The sequence below is a fragment of the Phyllobates terribilis genome, unplaced genomic scaffold (genome assembly GCF_046119375.1).
Source record: "Phyllobates terribilis strain yellow unplaced genomic scaffold, ASM4611937v1 Scaffold_1__5_contigs__length_1240528914, whole genome shotgun sequence".
Taxonomy (NCBI): Eukaryota; Metazoa; Chordata; class Amphibia; order Anura; family Dendrobatidae; genus Phyllobates; species Phyllobates terribilis.
In genome coordinates, this window is record NW_027362761.1 from 1,097,712,324 (window position 1) to 1,097,732,036 (window position 19,713).

A 19,713-nucleotide genomic window follows, 5' to 3' on the forward strand; every position below is an offset into this window, starting at 1 on the left:
TTGCATCCTGTGTATGGCAGAATAAAGATGTTTTGAACTTTACCACCTGCTAGACGCTGTCTACCATTTTCATGTGTATGCTTGTATCCAAGTGGGTTCCTTGGGTTTTGGACCTTGCGTCTTTATATGGGAAAATACCCTGATCTACTCTTTTGTCTTTTGAAGAGTTCTGCAAGCTAACCTTACACGTTTGATGTCATGGTTACAGTGAGTTGCACATAACATTACAGTGGACATGCTAATCAAAAAAGAGGTGCTGAGGATGCCATCACGTAGTAGGTGGTTCGCAGGGCTCCCATTTGATGGCCATGGCATACTGACATGGCCAATGGACCAGGGCCTTGCTAATCAATTCGCTTATTTCTAGCGTTTATCATTAGTGTAATTTATTAATTTAAAAATATTGCGCTGTTGAATAGTATCTGCATATTTACATCAATTTTGTTGTATACTGCTTATTTAGAAGAAATGTCCGTAAATGTATTGTGCTGGTGGCAGATCTGAGTGACACATTCCCTTTATTGTTTAGTAGATATTTCTCACGATTACCTTGCCCAACAGCAGCATGAATCTTTTCCATATCAGCCTTATTTTTTGCCCTTCCAAGGTTGTTCAGCTTTTTTTCCCACACTAATGTCACGTCTATAAGACAGGGTGTGATTTCTTCATAGTCGAGTTTCAGACGCTTATTTTGTAAATCATTTTCTGAGGCTTTGTAAAACATGAAAAGAAAAACAATCAGTGAATACTCATGGCTGTCTTGGCCTGTCCGGCTTCTTTTTTTATGTGCTCTTAGACATCACAGACAGGAATATTTATTATTTATTTTAATCATTATAAAGCACCATAAATTCTGCAGTGCTTTACAAACATCATCGCTGTCCCCATTTGGGCTCAAAATCTAAATTCCCTATCAGTATGTATAATGATTCCACCCCCCAGTATGTCAGTGCAGTGTTTGACAGCTCACTTGTCCCGTCTGATGCAGGGGCGTGCTGAGCTGTCTGTCTTTTTATTGACAGCTCGGCCATCCAATCTGAGACTGCGAAGTGCTGAGCTCTCGCCAGATGCTGCCTCTTCTCTTGATTGCTCAGCTATTTAATGGAGCTGGCAGTCCCAGATAGCTGTCAGCCGTAGCTTCAGGTCTGTGTGGATGGTTTTCCCCTGTGCCTTGCTTATTAATCTATCGCTGCCTAACATTGGACTTCATTCTGACCATCTATTTGTCTAAGCCTTCTGTTCTGATCCGCCAACCTCCTGGTATTTTGACCTCAGACCGTTACTTGACCACGCCCTTGTCTCTACCCTCTGTTAATAATGAACTCTCCTGGCTAGTGACATCAGACGTCTTGACTATCCCAACTCACGGTTTGTCCATGAGAATTGACTCAGCATGGAATGTCTCTGTAGTGTGGGAGGAAACCAGAGTACCCAGAGGAAATCCACGCAAATGTGGCACCCCTGAGGGCTCGGTCACCACAGAGGTACTGCATCTCACCCAGAGGTGTGGTATCTCACTCTCGGGTAAGGAAGGAGTACAGCTCGGGACCCTAACACCTGCACCCAACACATTCCACACCAGTGGGGGCAGGGCGAGATTGCTCCTAAGGGAGAGCACAGTCCCTGGTCCCTAGCTGAGGGGTGGAACTATGTAGTGGGTGTGGGTGGAGGAAGTAGCTTAGGGGAGCACATGAAGGAAGGTATAAATAGATAAGCCATCTTGTAAAGACAGTGCAGTTCAGTCTGAGAGGAGTAGTGAAGGAGCAGAGGCTCTGCGGGAGCTCTTCTCAGGCGGAGGGCCTGAGGAGAGGCCCAGGAGTGAAGGAGAGGAAGAGAGGAGCAAGAAGGGCTCCAGGAATGAGGAAGGGACCCCAGGGGTACGGGCAGTGCTGGAGGCCACCCGTACGCCCAAATCCACCAGGAGGTGGAGTGGTCAGGCCACACAAAGGGGACCGGTCCTTCAACTAGCGGAAGACTGTACGTCTCAACTAGAAACCGGAGGCTGCAGTATTTCAAGTCCTGCAACCAGGGAGACGGCCAGAGAGAGAACACACAGAAGGGGGTCCCGCTAAGTACTCCGGAGATATCTGAGGGTGGACTGAACCCCTCCCTGAGTAAGTGCAGCACGACGAGAGAAGTTACACTGGTACCTGTAACTTGGACTGCAACAACCGTGAGTAAAGACCCTGAGGACTGCACCCCACAGTCTCTGTGATTATTATCTGTGCCATCACCCCTGAACTACAACGCCCAGCATCATCTACTTCACTACAACATCTACACTGCCCTGGAGCTAAGCTCTACCTGTGGAGTGCTAAACCAACTCTGCTGCATTAAACACCAGCTCCAGAGGATCTGCTCGGCGGCAGCGGCGGCTCCCTTTAGCCGCATACCACAGGTGGCGTCACGAACTTTGTACATAAAAACTATAAAATACCCTTTTTACTGACCGCCCTGGGTCACGGACCGGGTTACCGCCACTGTGATATTTCCCCAAGCAAAGACCGGCCCGGCACAGAGGACCCCACGGCCCAGGGGGTGCGTCACAAACATAGGGAGAAAATACAAACTCCCTATGCCCTATAGATATTTCCTTGGTGGGATTTAAACCCAGGACTCCAGCTATTCAAATAACAGTGCTAATCACTTAGTCACGGTGCTGCCAATATATAACACAAGATAGGTAAAAAACTGTAAATAATGTTGACTAAGAATTCAAAGGCGTGCGGAAAAGGAGATGAGCGGTTGTACAGAAGTCCTCTGTCGCATTCAAAACTGAGCTGTCCACTTTGGTGGGCCTGGCATAGGAAGATGTGTACGTTAATTTGACCAAATTGAGAGACATTCTTTGCAGTTGCTCTGGCATGTGAAGGTTTAAAAGGATATAACCCCTAAATTAACATAGAAAACCCATATAACCCATGTTAGTAAATCCTAACCCACACAATCGATTTTTGCTTTAAGATGGGAAAACCTGGACACATCAGATGTTCTATAGTGTTAGGTGATATTAGACCCAATGAATATTTCACACATTGGGAGTTAAAAAAAAGGTTATCCAGACATAGGTCACCAATGAAAGACTGGTAAGGGCCACACCAATCAGATGTTTCCAGCTCTGAAGCGGCCAGATGTAAACCTTTTATGCAGCTGAACAGCCCAGCTCTGTATACTGTAGCGGCCGCTGCCAAGAAATGCAGACCAGCTCGTACGAAAGTGAAAAGGAGGTGAACTGTTTGGTCCTTTTAAACACATAAGCCGTTGGCCTGATCTTTGATGATCTTTGACTTGAATATGGTCTAAACATTTTTCATATCTCATTTGCAAATTTATAAGCAAACTCAGGGGTTGCATTGGTCTACTCCTACATAACCTACATATATGACACAAAAACTAGAGTACCATAAAATATAACATTCATTGATATATAAAAATAAACTAACTGGAATAAAATAAGGGAAAGGTGTCACAACAAAAGCCAAGTGGGGGTAGTTAATAATGCAATGTATTCATACAAACATGTATAAAAGTAAGGTAAATAACAATTTCATCATGCCAGGACCATAGACCATAATTATACAGACATTGAATATTATAGGAGCATACATGAAAAAATTATGATGGAGTATATAGATGGTTTACAAAGTAAAGTGCATAGTGCTATATGTAAGATCTATAAAGACCAATGTGTGGTTAAAGTGTCATGAATGACACATCCAATAATACATCCATGTAGCTGGCAATATATAAAGTAACATTAGTCATGGACTGCTGGCATACTGGATAATCTAGATGCATGTATGAAAAGAGTAAAATGTAAGATAAACAGCAGGTACTAACCCCCAAATGACAGGCTCCAACGCGCGTTTTGCCAGGGGCTTTGACGAGGATATGATGTCAGAGGATGGAAAGGGGTATTTAACAGGAGTTGGGCCAATCATGAACATCCAAAATTGAGTGGCTGATGAGTCACATGTGTTTGAGCATGGCACCATGCAGAGTGCTCCACCCCGAGTGTGCTGCGTCTTAATGGAGCCCAGCACATCCGGAGGAGGCTGCGTCAGCATGCGTGTCATTGTGGACCGCAGAAGCGGAAATGACTAATGCAGTGTGTACGGAATGGGCGGGAACAATGTGCGTTCCAGGGTTGGGACGCACGGAAGGCAGGAAGAGAGGTGGGGCTATGTATGTGAATGGGTGTGATTAGAAATGCGGGGAGGTGATGGAAGGTGAGTGAAGAGTAAGAGTATGAATAGGATGTGATGGAAGAATGATGGTGATGGAGCAGAAAAATGGCTAATTGAAATATACAGCAATAATGTACTGCTGAAAGTGGCAAGTGCTGGAAATAAGGTACAAATATACATGATCATCAAACATAGTTAGTCACAAATGAATCCATGAACATAATATACATAATGAGGTAAATATATGATGTGCAAAATGCAATAATGACATAATAAATTAGAAAGTACGTAAATAGCAGTGATTAATGCCACAAAGTGACAAGTGCTACAAATAAAATTAATATTTAATAATAAATAATACAAACGTGCATGACTATGATTAGAATATAAATAGATACCAATAGGTATGTTGAATAAGCAGAATACTAAAAATACATAAATATACATACTAGTGGAAAAAATATATATAAAAATAGAGAAATATGGCGCTGCATAGCTAAAACCAGCATAAAACACATGTGAACATGAATATTATATATAAAGAAGGGAGAAAGTTTCATTATAATAAATAAATTGTAAGCATTAGAAAAAATGGCCGACTTTTGAGATGGATGGATATGAAATAGATAGATCGTCAGGTGAAAGAACTAAAAAGCGAAAGAAAGAAAAAATGAGAGGAGAATGAAATTAATATTAAAAGCAATTAAAATATTTGAATGACCATGTTTAACCTGATATAATCAACTATTTTAACACTCAAAGGAATGAGATAAAGCTATTTGTTTCATTGAGGCCATAAGGGGTCAAGGTGTTCAAAATTGTGATCCACCTTGCCTCCTTCTGTGCCAGAATCTTCCTCCAGTTGCCACCCCATAATTTCATGACCAATTCCCTCAACTCACCATTTAAGTTGGACATCGTCAGAAATGTATCGACTGCCCTAAGGCCGTCTTCTTGGCCTATTGAAGTGTAAAGTGATTCCACATCACACGGTACCATTAGGACATCATCATTGACATGAATACCATTGACTCTTCTAAGCAAGTCTGCCGTGTCTTGAAGATAAGAGGGAATAGTTATTGAGGGAATTGGTCATGAAATTCTTATGTTTTGCATTGAGTCATAATTTTTTTTCTTTTTCGGGATTCCTTCTTTCTGCAGCTCCGGGGCACAGCTATGGGGGCGGTATGCGCCCCCTCATATGTTAATCTGTTCCTGGGGGTATGGGAGAGGGAGATCTTTATGACTAATCCACTACCCCAAGCAAATAACATCTTATATTGGGGTAGATATATTGATGATATTTTCTTTCTATGGCAGGGCTCTGTCGAGGATGTCACATCCCTTATCACCACCTTAAACAGGAATGAGCTGAATATCAAACTCACCTTCAAGACAGGAAGATAGAAAATGGACTTCTTGGATGTCTTACTAGATATCGATTCTAACGGTTTCATCCAAACAGACATTTATCGTAAACCTACCTCTGCCAATACACTTCTTCATGCGGAATCTTCTCACCGAAAAAATCTCATTCAAGGTATTCCCCACCGGGCAGTTTTTGAGAATGCGTCGTATTTGTTCTAGTGACTCTAAATTTGAATATCAAGCCTCAGATCTGAAGACAAGATTCCAAAACAGGGGATATAATGAAAAAAGTAATAATGATGACATTTCCACCTATAATGTCAAAAATGGTGAAATGTGTCAAGCATTAAAAAAACATTGTGAAATTTTACAGCTTGACCAGACCCTCACTCCCTATATAACATCCAACCCTGCAATAACATACAGAGGCTCTAAGAATCTGAAAGACCTCTTGGTCCACAGTCACCTAGAGGCACCCAAAACAAAGGGTCTGTTTGGGTCAAAGGGCACAAAGTGGGGGTGCCGTCCATGTGGCTCATGTGTGGCTTGTGTCAATATTTAGTCTACAAAATTCTTCACTAACTCTGATCAAACAAAACAATTCAAAATCACTCACACCATCACGTGTACCACTGTTGGAGTGATATATAGTGCCAAATGCCCTTGTGGCAAGATTTATATCAGCCTTATAGCAAGAAAGTTCCAGAGGAGGACCAGGGAACACATCCTTGATATTAAGGCAGCCAAAGATTTTGACAATCTTGACCATTTAAACCGAATCTGTCACCACTTTGGAGTTATTAGACCTCTACTATGAGCATTCAGAGTATAGAAAAGTAAATCTATACACACCTGTATGGCCCATGGTAGAGGTCTGAATGCAGAGAAATGTAGTTGTAGTTGTTAATTCATAGTTCTGATGCCTTCAGTGTGAATGTACAATTTTCAAAGTCATGAAAATACAGAAAAATCTTTAAATGAGAAGGTGTGTCCAAACTTTTGGTCTGTACTGTATATCGTATATTCGTGGAGATAAGCCACCACCAGACATGTTTGGCGACAGTTCTCTCAAAGGGAACAAAGGAGCGCTGGGCTGAACAAGTGCTCCTGAGTATTAGAGACACGGCCGAGATGGAGAGAAATATCAATACATAGGTTGTATTCATTTGTTCATGTTACTAGAGGACAGTAAAACATTTAAATGTTCACAGTATGAGAAGGATTTAATTTTTCACCCATCAAAACTATTATGAAACATAAAACTTCTAAAAACAAACACTGTCTGCTAGCCGACAATGACATTTAAAGGCCTAAAACAAACACCTATTTTGTTTTTTTAATGTGCTACCTACACATGTTAACCTTAATACAGAATTTATTTTTTTGTACCCAACATACCCAATATCTAGCTGTTCCATAGTACCAAAACCTTATTGACTCATCAATATCTAATGTGCTTCCTCGTTTTCACATTTCATCAATTAAGTACATAACTTTTTCTATGTAAACAGTGCAGCAATGAAGTATGGTTGAAGACAGCATTACTAATGTGACGTATTGAACAAGCCCCAGAGCAGTGGACATTTAAGAAAGAGAAGACTAGTCATCAATTTGATCATAATATCATGTCACATTGGTGAAAAATTCTCAACTTTAAAAGGGGTCTAAACTCCCAAGCTTTGACTCTCCCTACAAGTTTAACTTATTGTCAAGAGAAATGCTTTACAGTGTGTAAGCCATTGAAGAAGAATATTTGGTGGGGGAAGCGGAAGGTAAAGCTACCCATTTAACTTAGATAGCTGAAAGACAAATGCTTTTTCAGCCAACTGCTATTCCTCCTAACCCTCCCCATACATACTTTATTCTGCATGGTTTCTCGATGGGGACAGTAAACTGTTGTCAGACACCTTCCCAGATTACAAAAGGATTGGTTACTAAAATTTAATTTTTTCCTCTTTAACACAGACAGCCTCGGCCACTGTGAAGGGGTTGTCCAGGCACAAGCGCAGGCACAGATTACATATCCTTGGGCTGGGTCATCACTAGCAGATCGGTTGGGGTCTGACACTTGGAACGCTCAACAATACATTGTTATTTGTTCAGACCATCGCTGTAGGAAACACTTTGACCAGAGAAGAGCATAGCAGTCTTATTTAAAGTGTAGCAGCCACTGCACAACAACTCTTAAGCCCCCGTCACACTAAGCGAGATCGCTAGCGAGATCGCTGCTGAGTCACAAGTTTTGTGACGCAACAGCGACCTCAGCAGCGATCTCACTACATTTGACACTTAGCAGCGACCAGGCCCCTGCTGTGAAATCGCTGGTCGTGTCGGAATGGCCTGGACCTTTTTTTGATCGTTGAGGCCCCGCTGGGTAGCATGCATCGGTGTGTTTAACACCTTACCAAGACCTTGTTGACGACTCAGACACAGAAACACATAGGCGTGCATCGTTATACAGATCGTTACGGGTCGCTGCATCGTTGCTGCGTCGTTGGGAAGATCTGACTGTTTGACATCTCACCAGCGACCACATAGCGACGCAGCAACGATCCCTGACAGGTCGTATCGTTGTCGGGATCGCTGTAGCGTCGCTTAGTGTGATGGGGCCTTTACGGAAAAAAACAGGAGCTGTACTGCAGGACCCAGCAGGGTCCGCTTCATTTTTAAAAGGAGCTGTGCTCTGAAGCTGTATTCAAAGTGTTTACAGCAGGCGGCTGCCGGACCAAATAACAGCTGATTGGTGGGGGTGGCAGGTGTCGAAACTCGCCAATCTGATATTGATGACCTATCCTCCTTGTGGAGACTCTTCACTCGGGCCAAGAGATGAGGATGCTAAAGAAAGCATGCTCTATTTGTGACTCCATTAATTTATTATTAATTCTAATAGGGTAAATAGACTTCTAATCCTATTAATTAACTACTCAAGGATGTGGCCTAGTTTGTTGTTTAATTTTTTTTTTTTCCATTTTCATTTTTTTATTATATTTCATCCCCGTATTTCAAAATATTGCCACAATCTCTTGCCTATCAAAGAGGAGCAGGTAATTTTGTGAGGGACACAGGGTGGTAGTAGTTGCGAGGGGCTGTAGATCTCCTACACCCTGGCCTCCCACAAAGAATAAGTAATGTTCTGTCTGTGGTGTGGTGTGGGTGAAATGCATTACACTCGCTTTTGTACTGGAAGTCTCCACAGGTTCCACGATTCCGGATCCAGATGCCTTCACACATTCAATGACAGACTCCACGTCCATTTTAAATAACTTAACTTTACTCAACAAGTTCAGAGGTTTCATGGCAGTTACAGTACAGCAAGTGTCCACTTTGTCAGTTTTTACAGCCTGAGCTCTCTCTTTGTTTCCTGGCACTGCTGGCCCGAGTAGACGCCCCTTCCGGCTCCGCAGCTTCTAAGAACGGGGCCCTTCTTCCTATTTGTGTATCCCCGTCCGCTGTCCCCTCTCGGGACGTAAGGCTGGCTCCTCCATGCCTATTCCAGGCCACAGGCATTGGACGTTAAGGGATGATCCACTGAAGTTTCCCTATAATAAATTCTCATACCCCTCGCATCTGGGAAATTCCCTAAATGGAGCTGTTCTCATCTATGGTTAACCCATATTTTACTGCAACTATCTATTTCCTGGTCTACAGTGCCCTCCACTGTATCTCCCAATGCTAGCTATAGCTACTCCCTCATTTTATCTTTTACATATAAATCCTAATTCCTTACCCTAACACCTTTCCCTAATCTTATCACAATATCAAAGCATGCAAAGTAGTTGTAAAACCCATACACAATATAGTAATCACACTATTATAAGCAAGGTGCCTTCTCTAGGACCTTTTTGAGCATCGCTTTTAAAGGTTTTATTAAAACGCTCCACCAGGCCGTCGGTCTGCGGATGGTAAATGGAGGTTCGCAGCGGGGCAATCTGGAGGATTTTACACAGCTCCTTCATTACCTTGTTCATGAATGGGGTTCCTTGGTCCATTAGTATCTCCCTCGGCAGACTGGTCCTGGCAGATATATGGACAAGCTCCCGGGCTATGCTCCTACTCGACGAGTTCCTTAGTGGTACTGGTTCCGGGTACCGGGTCGCATAGTCCATGACCACCAGGATGTATTGGTGGCCCTGTGCCGATTTAACTAAGGGCCGCACTAGGTCCATGGCAATCCTCTCAAAGGGGACTTCTATCACAGGTAGTGGGATTAAAACACTATGGAAGTGGGAAGAGGAGGCGGTTATCTGGCAGGTGTGCCAGGACCTACAATAGTTTAGGATCTCCCAGTAACACCCTAGCCAATATAAAACCTCCTCAATATCCTCTCGAGTCTTCTCGACCCCCAGGTGTCCCCCCAGAACATGTGAATGGGCCATATCTAATACCCTCCATCGGTATGGCCCTGGAACTAACAGCTGCTCCACTATCTCAACACCCCTTGGCTTGGTCACCTGATATATTAACTCCCCCTGATCTGCGAAGTGTGGGTACCTGGTGTCTACCCCTGGCTCTTAAGCAACCCCTTTACAGACAGTAACATTGTCCCACACCCCCTTCAAGGTCAAGTCCCAAACTTGAGCAGACCCAAAAGTTCTCTCTGGGCACCTCTAACTCAGGGTGTTCGGCCTCCTCGGTCACAGTCTAGTCCTTGTTGCCAGCAAGGACACACAATGGGAACTCCACCACTTCAGATCTCGACAGGGGTATCTCCCTAAGGACCAGGCTTTTGTCCACATGACTCAGTCCGGTTCCCTTCCCCCACAAGTCCCAGAACAAAGAAAAATCGTGCCCCAATATGACGGGATGTATCAGGTCCTTAACCACCCCGACCTCGTGGGATTGGGCACCACAGTCTGTTCCCACTGTCACTCTGGCCACAGGGTAGTCATTGGAGTCCCCATGTATGCAGGGATCACCCACACAGTCTTGGCAGGGATTAGCTGGTGGGGAAGGGTAGCACTGATTAGGGTCACCAGACTCCATGAGTCCAACAGTCCAAGCACCATCACCCCATTAATGGACACGGCACACACCTGCGGTCCTTCACCAGGTTGACCATCCATGCTACAGCAAGATAGGCATAATAGGAACAACGCCGGCCTAGGCTGCAGTCCATTGGTTCACGGGACATATGACACCGGGCGGCTATGTTTCCAGGATTATGACACCACCAACACAGCAGTCTTTGCCGGGCCCTCAGTGGGATTGGGATGACCCCCATTCGGGACTCTAGACCCCTTATGTGGTGAGCCCGCCCCCTTTTGGGTACTCCAGTACGGGGAAGTGACTATGTCCAGTTTCCTGAGGGATTTTTAGACCACTTGGTACCTCTCTACCAGGCCCACAAGGTCGTCCGCATTCCGAGGGACGCCATGGGCAACCCAGGTCTGCACCGGCCTGGGTTGGGAACAGATGAACCTGTCCATCACCACACGCTCAACCATCTGAGCAGGAGAAGAAGACTCTGGCTGCAGCCACTTCTGGACTAGATGTAGCAAGTCAAACCTCTGTGAGCGAGGAGGTTTGTCGCCAGCATATGCCCAGTGGTGGACCCTTTGCGCTCTGACAGACAGTCACTCCCAAGCGTGCCAATATCTCTGTTTTTAATTTGGCATACTCCTGTGCATCCTGTAGGGCCATGTCATAGTAGGCCTTTTGGGGTTCACCTGTTAAATAAGGGGCCAGCAACCCCACCCACTGCTCCGGTGGTAATCTTTCCCGCTTGGCCACCCTTTCGAATATGGTCAGAAATGCCTTAACGTCATCCCCTATGGTCATCTTTTGCATAGCATGCCTTACCGCCTTCCGGATGTATGAAACACCACCTGGACTTGGGTGAAGGGTGGTTTCCCTGCTGCAGATCTCCCCTGCTAGGAGGTCCAACTGCCGTTGCTGCTGTTGGATCTGCTGCAAGAGGAGTTTATTGGTCTCTTGCTGTACTTGCTGGCTATGCTGATGCTGCTCTCGTTGCTGGTGTAGAAGCTCCCAGTGCTGCTGCTGCATGTTCTGTTGACTCTGCAAGTGCTGTTGATGTTGCTGGCTCTGAAGCAAGTGCTTGAGGAGCTTCTCCATGCTGCTGGACATCTCTGGCTGGCTGGCAGCCTTTACCCAGGACATCCACCGATCCCTGTGGCAGGTACACGTGTTCCTGGAATCTGTGGCAGGACAACTCACTCGGCTGCAGTCGGAAGTAGACTCAGGAACGGTTTCGTCTGCAGGTTTATTATGTCAGCATAAAGCACTGTAGACTTCAGCAAAAATAAACTCAGCCTTGCTGGTATAAAGGTAAAACAAAAGACAAATGGTAACATAGTCTATGTGTTTGCGGGTTCGCCCTGCACCAATTTGCAGCACCTTCAACTCCTCTCTGAGCTGAAGTTACACAGCCTGGAGACTTGTCTCTCCAGACTCACCAACAACAGAAAAAAGACAGGACTGAGCATGTAAACTTGCTCAGCCACACCCCTAGGGGAGGTATGGTGAATGACTTCCCTCCCGTCTCTATGTCATTCACACCAAACCAGTCCCATCACAATGGTGAGTTAAACCCCCAACATATAACATGCTGGAGAATAGTTTTAAGTTCACTTCACTAAGGCTAGTAGCCGTAGCGAAACATACCTCCCTCACATATAACACCAGTGACTCTGTCACAATATAAATCCTAATTCCTTACCCTATCAACCTTCCCCTGATCTTATCACAATATCAAAGCATGTAAAGTGTGACGCCCAGCTGCGCTTGGTATCACAGATCCTGGAAGGGTGCATTGATGGATTCCTCCACAAGAGGCCCCCATAACCATTCACACATCTCCACCTTCCACCTCAGACCAGCAGAGGGAGCCCGTTAGGGATAGATAAATAGGGAAGGTGGAGCCAGGCAGCAGTTAGTCTATCCTGGTTTAGCAATGAGTCCAGTACAGTCTGAGAAGAGTTACCTCAGAGGACAAAAGCCTGTCCCAGCTCCTGCAATTGCTATCCTGCAGTGGAGCTTATCCAGACCAAGACTCAGTGTAGCTCAGAGTAGTGAGCTTTAGGTGTGCCGGCGCCATAAGATCGGTGAAGCACGGCAAGCTGCCGTTAGTGTGTATAGCCTAGTGAGGGCCCGAGTAGGCCGAAGGCGAGTGGAGAGTTAGTACATAGGGGGCAGAGGAGCTTAACTAGCTCACCCCGAAGCATATACCGGACACGGGTCCGAAGCTTAATGGGAACTCTATGACCCAGTAAGGCATAACCGGAATCCCTGGAGAACTACAAGTCCCAGGATCGCTAAAGCGCTGATACGTAACAGAGCCAGGAGACACATAGGCCCCGTAAGCCGGGAGTGTGCACTCCAAGAGAAGGCCCAACCACTACGTCAGCCAGCACAGGACAGAGACAAAGTTAGGCCTAGCTCCAGGCAGGTCAGAAACTTACTACGCAGAGGCAAGTAACAGGAGGCCCTACACCCGCTCATTGGGGAGGATCCTGACATGCACCCTTCACCCTACAGTGCTCCGGGATGTGCCTGAATTTCCATCAGTAAAAGGTACTGAAGTGACTATCGTGTCTGTCCCTGTTCTTGCTCTGACCCGGCTGGGTCGCGCCTGTCCTGCATCCCCCTTCAAACACTGCCCTGAGGCCTAGCTCCACCTGTGGGGAGCTATACCATCAAGCTGCCTTATCACCGGCCTCAGTGGACTGCGCAGCGCTGGTGACTTTCACCAGAAGCCACAGGTGGCGTCACGAACTTTTTATAAAATAAACAACTTTCAACGCTTTTAAAGAGAGACCCCAGGGTACGGGCCCGGGAGCCGACCACCGCGACATCCTCAAGGCCAGGCAAAGGCCCGGGTACCGAGTCATCCCCATCCCCTGGGCTGGTCATAAAGTAGTTGCAAAACCCATAGATGATATAATAATCACACTATTATAAGCAAGGTGCGCATAAACATTGTTTACATTATATCACAATTCCTACAGACAAAGTATCTTTAGGGGGAGAGGCACATGACAGCTTCTGTCACACCCTTACAATTTCACATTTATTAGTACATTGCTTGGAGTTCAGACCAAAAACCAGGTAGCAAGGAACTTTTAAATGCCAGTCAGCTGGGGAAGAGTGTGGGCCAGCAAGCTATGTGTGGTTAGCAAACTATTACTCAATGTGAGAACCACAACACTTGTTAATATTTAACAATGGCGCTACCTGCAATGGACAAGAGACACGCAGAGGTCAAACTACACAATAAACACCATCATAGCTGTCTGCCTGGAACCGAGGAAAGTGCAAACACAGTGAGAACATACAATGGGTGAGAGCTATGAACATTACATAAACAGAGGCGCGGCCAGGCTCCTGGCCGGTTTTATAGCATCAGTTCACTTATCTGTGCAATATAGTGATTTTTTTTGTTGACCTGAACACAGCTGCTCAGACACCGTTACCATTGGCTGCGAATAGATGTCAACACCAACCAGGTGACATTATAACATTATGATTGAGTCTGAGGCTACATGTCAACTCTAGCTGTGACACAGGTCACATGGCCAATGATTGCTATGTGCAACAGAATGCAGGTGAATGGGCTAGTATACCACATGGTTGGGGTACCTTACGGGTGGTAGTGCAACCCCATTCACCTGCATTACGCCACGATGTAGCAGCTGAAGAAAACAATCTTTAACCATGTGACCTGTATTGTAACCAAAGTTGCCATGTAGCCACAGATGTACTAATAAACAAAAAAAAAAGTTATACACTACCGTTCAAAAGTTTGGGGTCACCCAGACAATTTTGTGTTTTCCATGAAAACTCATACTTTTATTTATCAAATGAGTTGCAAAATGATTAGAAAATATAGTCCAGACACTGACAAGGTTAGAAATAATGATTTTTATTAGAAAGAATAATTTTCTCCTTAAAACTTTGCTTTCGTCAAAGAATGCTCCCTTTGCAGCAATTACAGCATTGCAGACCTTTGGCGTTTTAGCTGTTAATTTGCTGAGGTAATCTTGAGAAATTTAACCCCATGCTTCCTGAAGCCCCTCCCACAAGTTGGATTGGCTTGATGGGCACTTTTTGCATACCATACGGTCAAGCTGCTCCCACAACAGCTCAATGGGGTTGAGATCTAGTGACTGCGCTGACCACTCCATTACAGATAGAATACCAGCTGCCTGCTTCTTCCCTAAATAGTTCATGCATAATTTGGAGGTGTGCTTTGGGTCATTGTCCTGTTGTAGGATGAAATTGGCTCCGATCAAGCGCTGTCCACAGGGTATGGCATGGGGTTGCAAAATGGAGTGATAGCCTTCCTTATTCAAAATCCCATTTACCTTGTACAAATCTCCCACTTTACCAGCACCAAAGCAACCCCTGACCATCACATTACCTCCACCATGCTTGACAGATGGCGTCAGGCACTCTTCCAGCATCTTTTCAGTTGTTCTGCGTCTCACAAATGTTCTTCTGTGTGATCCAAAGACCTCAAACTTTGATTCGTCTGGCCATAAAACTTTTTTCCAATCTTCCTCTGTCCAATGTCTGTGTTCTTTTGCCCATATTAATCTTTTCCTTTTATTAGCCAGTCTCAGATATGGCTTTTTCTTAGCTAATTTGCCCTGAAGGCCAGCATGAAGTCGCCTCTTCACTGTAGACGTTGACACTGGCGTTTTGCGTGTACTATTTAATGAAGCTGCCAGTTGAGGAGCTGTGAGGAGTCGATTTCTCAAACTAGAGACTCTAATGTACTAGTTTTGTTGCTCAGTTGTGCAGCGGGGCCTCCCACTTCTCTTTCTACTCTGGTTAGAGCCTGTTTGTGCTCTCCTCTGAAGGGAGTAGTACACACCGTTGTAGGAGATCTTCAGTTTCTTGGCAAATTCTCGCATGGAATAGCCTTCATTTCTAAGAACAAGAATAGACTGTCGATTTTCACATGAAAGTTTTCTTTTTCTGGCCATTTTGAGAGTTTCATAGAACAAACAAATGTAATGCTCCAGATTCTCAACTAGCTCAAAGGAAGGTCTTTTTTATAGCTTCTCAAATCAGCCAAACCGTTTTCAGCTGGACTAACATACTTGTGCAAGGGTTTCTTACACAGTTAGCAAATACAATGCATCATTAAAACACTGGAGTGGTGGTTGTTGGAAATGGGTCTCTATACACCTACGTAGATATTGCAATAAAAACAAGACATTTGCAGCTAGAATAGTCATTTACCACATTAACAATGTATAGAGTGTATTTCTGATTCATTTAATGTTAGCTTCATTGAAAAAAAAATGTGCTTTTCTTTCAAAAGTATTAACATTTCTAAATGACCCCAAACTTTTGAACGGTAGTGTATGTCTCCCGTCTATAAGGTCAGCCAGGCCAGCCAGAAAACCAAAGGATTCTACAGTGGACCCAGATTATAACCCAATAATGGTCACCAAAGGTCCAAGAGATGACTACCTTATCTGCAGCAGATTTTAAGTGAAATCACTTACCTCGATACCTTAAGTTCATTCACTATTAGCCTACTGGATATCATTGATGATATGTCCTGCGTGCAATTATATCTTTTAGGTTACATTCCCACGATGAACTTTTGGTGAGTTTTTGATGTTGCAGAAATTCTGCACCATTTTTGCATCCACAATGTAAAAATCAGGGTACTAGCGTTTTTTATTGTATTTTTGTGTGCGTTTTTTTACATGCGTTTTTATCACGTTTTTTATGTTGTTGTTTTTTTTTTTTTTGGTGTGTCATGCTTTAAACAAAGTTACTTGGTTTTTGATACTTCCTGGTATCTGGATTTGACAAAACTTTATTGACACCCTTAGGTGCATAATACATGCGTTTTTGATGCGTTTCTGCACCAGAATGGCACGTGCGCTTTTTTACCTGCAGATTTTCCACATCTAATGAAAGTCTATGGGGAAAATCTGCACAGAAAACTCAGCTTACCTGCAAGAGAAATTGACATGTTGCGGATTTCAAATATGCAGCGCAGGTCAGTTTACACTGAGTTAAAAAAAGCACAGTGGGCAGGAGACTTCTATGAATCTCATCCACTTTGCTGGAACTGTAAGACCCTGCGTTTTTGATGCAGTGAAAATACGCAGCATCAAAACTCACCAAAAGCCCATGGTGAGAACAATGCCTTAGGAGAGCATGTTGCATATGTGCTGCAGATTCTTTCACACTTTGACTCCTATTCATCATGGCTATTTTTACAGTTTACTGGAGTAATTTGCTCCTTTTTAGTGGTTTCAGTGTCTGCGCCGTATTCTCTACATGTTTTGCACCACTTTTTAAAATTGTCGTTCTTTTTTAAGCCTTTTTTATTGTTCTTCAAGAGCTTTGGTTATACAGATGTTTTAGACGGATTCATGAAATGCGACTTTCACCAAATGTCACATTTTCTTTTAGAGCATCTCACTCCAGTCCATGCCTGGAGTAAGGTATCTGGAGGAGTTTTCAATCTAGCGCATTTTTGGCGACTTTAAGGATTTCGCAATGTTTGGTGCTGAAAATCATTTTATATTTTCCGACATTTTGAAGAATGTGGCATAAAAAACGTCAGCGAATACCACAATGCTAAAAAACAAGAGTGACTTCAATAAATCGCAAATGATGAATCAGGACCTACAGTACAGACCAAAAGTTTGGACACACCTTCTCATTTAAAGATTTTTCTGTATTTTCATGACTTTGAAAATTGTACATTCACACTGAAGGCATCAAAACTATGAATGAACACATGTGGAATTATATACATAACAAAAAAGTGTGAAACAACTGAAAATATGTCTTATATTCTAGGTTCTTCAAACTAGCCACCTTTTGCTTGGATGACTCATTTGCACACTCTTGGCATTCTCTTGATGAGCTTCAAGAGGTAGTCACCGGAAATGGTTTTCACTTCACAGGTGTGCCCTGTCAGGTTTAATAAATGGGATTTCTTGCCTTATAAATGGGGTTGGGAGGGACCATCAGTTGTGTTGTGCAGAAGTCTGGTAGATACACAGCTGATAGTCCTACTGAATAGACTGTTAGAATTTGTATTATGGCAAGAAAAAAGCAGCTAAGTAAAGAAAAACGAGTGCCCATCATTACTTTAAGAAATGAAGGTCAGTCAGTGCGAAAAATTGAGAAAACTTTGAAAGTGTCCCCAAGTGCAGTTGCAAAAACCATCAAGCGCTACAAAGAAACTGGCTCACATGAGGACCGCCCCAGGAAAGGAAGACCAAGAGTCACCTCTGCTTCTGAGGATAAGTTTATCCGAGTCACCAGCCTCAGAAATTGCAGGTTAACAGCAGCTCAGATTAGAGACCAGGTCAATGCCACACAGAGTTCTAGCAGCAGACACATCTCTACAACAACTGTTAAGAGGAGACTTTGTGCAGCAGGCCTTCATGGTAAAATAGCTGCTAGGAAACCACTGCTAAGGACAGGCAACAAGCAGAAGAGACTTGTTTGGGCTAAAGAACACAAGGAATGGACATCAGACCAAAGAACAAATCTGTTCTTTGGTCTGATGAGTCCAAATTTGAGATCTTTGGTTCCAACCACCGTGTCTTTGTGCGACGCAGAAAAGGTGAACGGATGGACTCTACATGCCTGGTTCCCACCGTGAAGCATGGAGGAGGAGGTGTGATGGTGTGGGGGTGCTTTGCTGGTGACACTGTTGGGGATTTATTCAAAATTGAAGGCATACTGAACCAGCATGGCTACCACAGCATCTTGCAGCGGCATGCTATTCCATCTGGTTTGCGTTTAGTTGGATCATCATTTAATTTTCAACAGGACAATGACCCCAAACACACCTCCAGGCTGTGTAAGGGCTATTTGACCAAGAGGGAGAGTGATGGGTTGCTACGCCAGATGACCTGACCTCCACAGTCACCAGACCTGAACCCAATCGAGATGGTTTGGGGTGAGCTGGACCGCAGAGTGAAGGCAAAAGGGCCAACAAGTGCTAAGCATCTCTGGGAACTCCTTCAAGATTGTTGGAAGACCATTTCCGGTGACTACCTCTTGAAGCTCATCAAGAGAAAGCCAAGAGTGTGCAAAGCAGTCATCAAAGCAAAAGGTGGCTACTTTGAAGAACCTAGAATATAAGACATATTTTCAGTTGTTTCACACTTTTTTGTTAAGTATATAATTCCACATGTGTTAATTCATAGTTTTGATGCCTTCAGTGTGAATGTACAATTTTCATAGTCATGAAAATACAGAAAAATCTTTAAATGAGAAGGTGTGTCCAAACTTTTGGTCTGTACTGTATGTCTGCAGCAAAATCAACAAGTCTTACATATGAATTTTGCATGCCATTTTATCTGGTGCAGACTTCACCCATAACTGGACTTTGTATTAAAAATGTGGTCACACAAAGGGTTGAAATTATAGTTTCTTCTTAAAGGGTCATGTACTGTATATCCTAAGACAAGGTTCATTTTGGGGGAAAAAGAAAAGATTACTGAGAGATTAACCAAAAAAGTCTCAAGAAAATATCTAAAGTTAATACAAAAATCTCTCCTAGTGATATCGACGGTATATACTGAAGCGTGTAGTTATAACAAGAATGCATCACCTACGTCTACATAAAAATGAAAGGGATTCTTTACTGTAAGAGCAGTAAAATTATGAAACTCTGACAGAAGGAGATTATTTTTAGGTGAATACATTTAAAGAGTATAGAAAGGAACTTGGATGCCTTTCTTGAGTGCAATATTACATAATACTAGAGAATAGATATTGGTATTAGGGACTAGAAAAAGAATAGAATACCTTAAGAATAGAAAAATTGCCTTCTGCCTCGTGGGGTTTTACCTTCTTTTATGTGAACATTACAGGAGAATCAGGTAGACATGTGGAATCTTTTTTTAAGGCGTTACTAGGTAAAATATCATACATCCTGACAGTGTACAGAATGATAACCTTTGCACGGGGTGGACTTATTTTTTTTTTTTTTGCTAAGTTGATTATTTTTCCCTTTGAGGATTTGACAGGGTTGAATTCTGTCTAATTTTACAAAATATTGTCCTTTCTAAGTAAAAACAAATTGTAATGACTTAAAATGTGATGGAATGAAAAAGGTTCAAAAGGTAACCACTGCAGCCAATCAGAGTCATGTGCTGTACACCGGTTGGCGGCAGCGATCAGGGGCAGGTGCGGCACATCCTTACTG

General features: G+C 43.7%; 1 long non-coding RNA gene across 1 annotated transcript; it reads right to left on the minus strand.

Annotated features, from left to right (window-relative positions):
* Positions 1 to 553: 553 nt before the first annotated feature.
* LOC141172667 (uncharacterized) lies at positions 554 to 19,421 on the minus strand. Its single transcript, XR_012252509.1, has 3 exons — positions 19,314 to 19,421; positions 5,672 to 5,805; positions 554 to 711 (listed from the first exon to the last, which is right to left on the minus strand). It is a non-coding gene; the product is annotated as an uncharacterized lncRNA (long non-coding RNA).
* Between the last annotated feature and the right edge of the window lie 292 nt (positions 19,422 to 19,713).